The following is a 6,676-nucleotide window of genomic DNA, read 5'->3' as shown; positions in this document are numbered from 1 at the left end:
AATGCTTTTGTCAAGAATAGACTCCCTATGGTGTTAGAAACACTGGAGGATCGCGGAATTCCCCCTCTTGCCTAGACAAGAAGAAGGGTCGTCCCCTCTCTACCATGCACAAAAATGGATATGATGGATAAAGGGATCAATAAAATTTGAGTTTCATTTGGGAGTTTGCTTTTGTTTTTGTTTTCCCCCCAATTTCTTGTGGCATTTGACTTTTTGAGAACACTTTCTTTGCCATTCTTTTTGATTTTTGGCATTTCAATACTTGACAACTTTTTGCATTTCTTTTTGAACATTTTCAAAGTCACCCCAATTAGTAACGAGGGTGCCTTGTATTTGAAGCTTTAGGAGTCTATTTTTGCTCCTCTTTTCTTTTGATGCATTTTTGCAAACTTTCTTTCATTTTTCATTTCATTGAACTCAAATTGATTTCTTTTTGTGCCCATTCCCTTTGATGACAAAAATGTATGGTAGAATATGGATGAATGATGGAAGTATGCATGGTTTCAAGGGTCACCTTGGAATAAACGGTAGCCAAGGAGTTATCACACCACAAGGTACTCTTGACTAGGCCTTAAACCATGGGTCAAAGGATACTAGCATGACACATCCTAGGGTGTTTTACAAGTATTCTACAAGCAAAGTCTTAAGAATAAAAAGCATCTACTAGGGCCTATATACACTAGTCAAGCTTCCCAAGTAGATGGTTTCGCAAAATTTTTCTAACATGCAACTACATGCCATGATGCAACTAACATATAAACATCCTAATGCATATGCTTCTACCAACTAATATGCCAAATAAACTAGATGCAATCCTAAGTTCACATTGTTTTTACCGCATCAATCAAAATAAAGCCACATAGTCATTAACATAAAGAGGAAAAAGGAGATTGGAAAGATCATACCATGCGGTCTTCATATTCCTCATGCCTCGGATGTGGCATAGTCAATCAAAGTGAACAAGGATGAACAAATACAATATATACAAGACAATATATACAAAGGAAATGAACTTGTTTTTTGGTTTTTCAATTTTTCAAATTTTTATGGGTTTTTGTTTTTATGAAATTAAAAGACATATTTTTGTGATTTTTCGAAATTTTTTCAATTTTTATGCATTTTTGAATAAAAGTTAAGTGTTAGAATTCCCATCCCCACACTAATATGGGCATTGTCCTCAATGGCCAAAATGATGGAAATTATGCAAGAATGATGCATGATTTCTATACTAAATGCAATTCTACACTAAGCTATACTACATGATGCATGGTTTTTGTTATGACGGAGAGGATAATTTAAATTACCTCCCGTTGCGTATGCATTAACTTCCCCAAACCAAGTAAGACACTATTGCTAATGTCAAAGCATGGGGGAGTTCATGCACATGCTATGCTATGCATGAAACTAGATTGTCATTTTGGATTTTACAAAAGTGGGAACAATAAAGAACACCTCAAAGGAACCGAGGTGTGAGTCCTTTGATGTTGCTAAGACTAAACCAACAATGATCAAAATGAAATAAAATACAAAGAGATATAGACAAACCGTGGGAGAGTAGGAGTCTCCAAGGCTAGTCTTCCATCATGCTACTATCATCACCACTTCCCTCATGAGAAGTGGTCACATTGCCACTTTCCTTGGCACTTTCTTCTTTGCTTTCTTCACCATCATCTTCCTCATCATTATCTTCACCATCTTCACCATCTCTTTCTTCATCTCCACTTGCTTCTTCCTCAATATTATCATCAATCTCCTCATCATTTCCAACAACCTCATTGTCTTCCACCACGTCCCTAGATGCACCCGGAAACAAGGCTTCTCTATCCGCCCAACTAGGCAAAGGACAAGATGGATCAAGGAGTCCTTGCCTAGCTAGATGTAGGAGGGGAGGATATTGAGCCAAATAAGCATTCTTCCGATCTTCATAAGCTTGCTTGTGCATGGCTTGCATAAGAAGAGTTACATAGTCTTTCCCAATTTCAACTCCTTGTGGTTTGAACTCTTCATAATCATAGGGGTAAGGTGGTATAACAATGGAAGAGGAGGGGGTTTCATGATCACCCTTTTGTTGTTGAATGATGTACTCGGCTTCTTCGGATAGGGGAAGCAAATAGTTGGTCCGGTGGACACTAAGACGGCAAATATTTGCGGGTAAAGTGAATGATCGAGCCTCACTTGTAAGCCACCCATACTTGGTATCAAGGGAATTGTGAACAACCCACTTAAACTTGTTAATCAAGGTGGACATATCAATAAGATGGCCACCATCCTTAGCCTTGTACTTGCTATCCTTATTGAAATTAGGATCAAAGTGCTTGGCTAGGACCGTGACAAGGCCGCCATTAACAATAACGGTTTGACCCTTCTTCCCACTATCTACATGGAGCCATCTATCAACCAATAGCCTCAAAGAATTGTAAGGCTTGGTGTGAATTCTTCCAATATTCAAAGTTGATTCAAGGAGAATAAAATCGAGTCCCGTGAAATGATTGGTGTCTTTCCTAGCAATTATGGTATTTCCCACAACTTTGTGCCATATTCTTATGCCCGGATGATGGACCAAAAGAGCACGACAAGCTTTAAAATCTTCAAATTTCTTCCCGGAGATTGCCTCCCAAAGAGGCTCGGGATCATACTTCCCATATTGCTTATAAAATTTATGTTCATCGCTAAGACCCAAAATTTCACCCAATTCCGGAAAGGTAATGCGTCTACTAGTGTTAGCTAGACGAAACTCAATATTTTCCCTATTCTCAACTTTTGTCACTTTTAAGGAACTTAAGAATTCCAAGACAAGGGAGGGGTATGTTACTTCCTTCATATCAAACAATTTCTTTAAACCCATGGCATTGAAAAAGACTCTTGTTTGTTCAAGAACACCCAACTTCTCTAAAGCATCTTGGCATATGAATTTGGTGGATTGAATTTGTTTCATAGCAAACTTGACAAATGTATTTCTATGGGAGTCGGAAATGAATGTTAGCTCCGGATAATGCAAGAGTTGATTAATTACCGGAGTAGAGGGTGATGCTTCCATAGGAATTTGTTGAGGTGGTTGCACTTCCAAGCTTGGTGTTGATACCACCATTGCCAAAGCCTTCTTCATTTGTAGAGCTTTTTGCCTTTGAGAGAGAGTTGTAGTCTTTGGTGCCTTTGTTGCCTTTGCCTTTGCTTTTGTCGCTCCATTTGTTCTTGCCATTTGATGAGCTAACCAAGAAAAAGATCAAAAATCTTCAATTTGTAGAATGCCCAAATCGATTTTGAAAGTGAAAGGCTTTGCCTTTATGAGAACAAAAATCAATTAAAAGGTGAAGATTTTGTGCTTGGTTTTGATTGTTAATGAAGATGGAGTGATTGATTTGTTATTTGAAAGATGGTTTGATTTGATTTTGGTGAGTTTTGTTGAGGGTTTTTGTTTTTGAGATGGAGAGGATGAGGGTTTTGATGTTATGGGTAGTGTTTATGAGTGAATGAATGAATGAATGAAGGTGGGGTGGGTATTTAAAGAACTCGACAATATTAGGACGCAGGGACAATCCGTGCGGATTAGGCGCAATCCGCTCGGATTCTTGACTTCAAATTTTCAAAAATCCCGCCTAGAGACGGGCGGATTTCGGGGAATCCGCTCGGATTCTTTTTGGATGAGACGGGCGGATTTCGCTTAAGACGGACGGATTCTTGTCCAGAGATTTTTCTTTGTTTTTCTTCACCGCAAGACGGGCGGATTGTCTACAAGACGGACGGATTCTCGTGAGACGGGCGTCTTTCCAGAATCCGCTCGGATTCTTCAACAGTCAAGAATTTTGCAGTTTTCAGCTCAGCCCAAGACGGGCGTCTTCTCAGCAGGACGCTCGGATCCTCTGCAGACGGGCGGATTCTCAGGAATCCGCTCGGATTGGTCCTTGTGTACACGGATTCAGTTCCATCCGTGCACCAACGCATTCCCTTATCATTATTTCTTTCTTTCTTTCAAATCTTGTGTTCTTCATTGTGGGGGCACTACTAAGGCATGAATAGCCTAGGCAATTGCCATCCCCACACTAAGGTAAAGCACTACACATCAATTAAAATCATTAGTCCCTCCCTCACTTCTCTCTTTTCATGACAATTATTTTGATCAAAGTAAAAATAAATCCAAAAATGACAAAAAAAAATGCAATACAAAAATTAAATGTAAGTTAGGGAGTTAGAAATATTTACAAGTGGTGGTTTAGGGAGGACTCCACCAAACTCTCATTCTTGATGAGATGTCAAGGAGGCATGTTCAAGGTGTTGTTGATGTTGCTCAACACCTCGAAGAAGTAATTAAAAGCTTGTTCATTGTTATGGTAGAGGTCCTCAATAGACCGTGGCCCTTGTTGTTGATCATGATCGATGGCATGCCCAATGTAGGGATTAAAGATCCCTTCAAATTCGTCGTCCCAAAGACCACAAACTTCATTGAGTTGATCATTGAAAATCTCTTGCTTGGATGGAGACAACTCTCCCAATTTCTTCTCTTGGCCAATGAGGCCATCATCTTCTTCCTTGGTTGATTTTGATGAGCTTTGCAAGCTCTCCTTGTCACAATTCACTTGCTCTTTGAATGGAGCATCTTCAACTTTCTTCCTCCATTGGAGTTCCGATTTCTTCTTCTCATCTTTCCGGCTATAATGATCAATCATGAAACATGGCTCATGCAAACGAGGAGCTCTCATGGTCTTGTCAAGATTAAAAGTTATGCTTTCATCTCCCACTTCTAGAGTGAGCTCTCCATGTTTCACATCAATCACCGCACCCGCGGTGTGTAGGAAAGGTCTTCCTAAGATGATTGGAATGTTGGAATCTTCCTCCATATCAACTATGACAAAGTCCACCGGGATGAAAAACTTCCCAATTCGCACGGGGACATCTTCCCATATCCCTAGCGGTGTCTTCGTCGATCTATCGGCCATTTGAAGAGTGATATTGGTACATTTAAGCTCTCCCATTCCCAACCTTTTACTTACCGAGTACGGCATGACACTCACACTAGCCCCTAGATCACATAAGGCTTTGTTGATCGTTGTGTCGCCAATGGTACACGGTATTGAGAAGCTTCCCGGATCCTTTAAATTTGGAGGTGAACTCCCTTGAAGTATTGCACTACTCACCTTGGTGAAGGCGATAGTCTCAAGTTTCCGGATCGACTTCTTCTTTGTGAGGATATCTTTCATGTACTTTGCATAGGCCGGAACGTGATTGATTAATTCCGTGAAAGGAATTGAGACTTCTAAGTTCTTCACAATTTCCATGAACTTTCCAAGTTGATCATCAAATTTAGGCTTGGCTTGACGACTTGGAAAAGGAAGTCTAATCACAATGGGCTCCTTTTCTTTGGCTTTGTTTTCATCTTTCTTTGAGCTTTCTTCTTTTGATGATTCCCCTTCTTTGGGACCTTGCACCACAACTTCATTCTCACTAGCTCTCACAACTTCATCCTCAACTTGCTCCTTCGGTGCTTCATATCTTGTACCACTTCTCAAGTGAATGGCACTAACCGTTTCATGTCTAGGGGGATTACCTTGTGGTGGTAATTGCCCCTTTTGTCTTTATGAGCTCGAAGATGCTAGTTGGGTCAATTGTGTTTCTAACATCTTGGTGTGAGCTAGAATGTTGTTGATGGTGGTGTCTTTTGCTTGGCTATCTTTTTGCATTTGGGTGAAAAATTCTTGTTGATTCTTTTGCATTTGAAGGACCGCTTTTTGGACATCAAAACTTTGGTCATTGTGGTGATTGTATGGGTTTTGATTTTGGTAACCTTGGTTTTGATTGAAAAAGGGTCTTTGATTTTGATTTCTCATGGGTGGTGGAGTGTATGTTGTTTGAGGGTTTTGGACATTTTGGCTTTTGTATGAGAGATTTGGATGGAACTTGGTGTTTTCATTGTAAAAATTTGAATAAGGGGTACCACTTTTGTAAGCTTGGAAAGCATTGACTTGCTCGGTTGTTCCCCTACACTCACTTGAGTCATGACCTAAGGTTCCACAATTCTCACATATCCCGCTTGGGATTGACGAGGATGCCGTCATGGCATTGACATGATGCTTTGATGATTTTGAGCTTTCCTCAAGTCTAGCCATAGCTTGTTCAAACTTCAAGTTGATTGTGTCAATGTGAGCACTAAGTTGAGCACCCAATTGAGTAACGGTGTCCACTTCATACTTTCCTCCTCTAGTAGCCTTGCGAGGCCTACTATATTGCGAATTATGGACCGCCATTTCCTCAATCTTGTTCCATGTTTGATTGTCATCAACTTCGGTGAACATTCCATTTGATCCCATATTGAGAATGTTCCTTGAATCTTCATATAAACCATTCCAAAATTGTTGCACTAAAAACCATTCGCTAAGTCCATGGTGAGGACATGAGCGACAAATACCTTTGAACCGCTCCCAAGATTCATACAAAGATTCTTCATCCCTTTGCTTAAAACCCGTAATTTGAGCTCTTAGCATATTGGTCTTTTCCGGTGGGTAGAATTTTTGGTAGAAAGCTGGAGCTAGCTTCTTCCAAGAATCTATTCCAAGGGTGGCCTTATCAAGGCCCTTCAACCATTGCTTTGCGGTGCCGATTAACGAAAAAGGAAATAAGACCCATCTTATTTGGTCTTGAGTCACGCCCGTTTGAGAGATAGCTTCACAATAATCACAAAATG

At 40.2% G+C, this 6,676-nt stretch overlaps 1 non-coding gene across 1 annotated transcript; it reads left to right on the top strand.

The window, feature by feature from the left end:
* The first annotated feature begins 6,369 nt into the window (after window positions 1-6,369).
* Window positions 6,370-6,476, top strand: LOC141610179 (small nucleolar RNA R71). Its single transcript, XR_012528074.1, has one exon. It is a non-coding gene; the product is annotated as a small nucleolar RNA R71 (small nucleolar RNA).
* The last annotated feature ends 200 nt before the right edge of the window (window positions 6,477-6,676 follow it).

The sequence above is a fragment of the Silene latifolia genome, chromosome 10 (assembly GCF_048544455.1).
Source record: "Silene latifolia isolate original U9 population chromosome 10, ASM4854445v1, whole genome shotgun sequence".
NCBI classification, from domain to species: Eukaryota; Viridiplantae; Streptophyta; class Magnoliopsida; order Caryophyllales; family Caryophyllaceae; genus Silene; species Silene latifolia.
The sequence above is the reverse complement of the archived record's forward strand: the minus strand, read 5'-3'. Positions and strand labels throughout refer to the sequence as shown.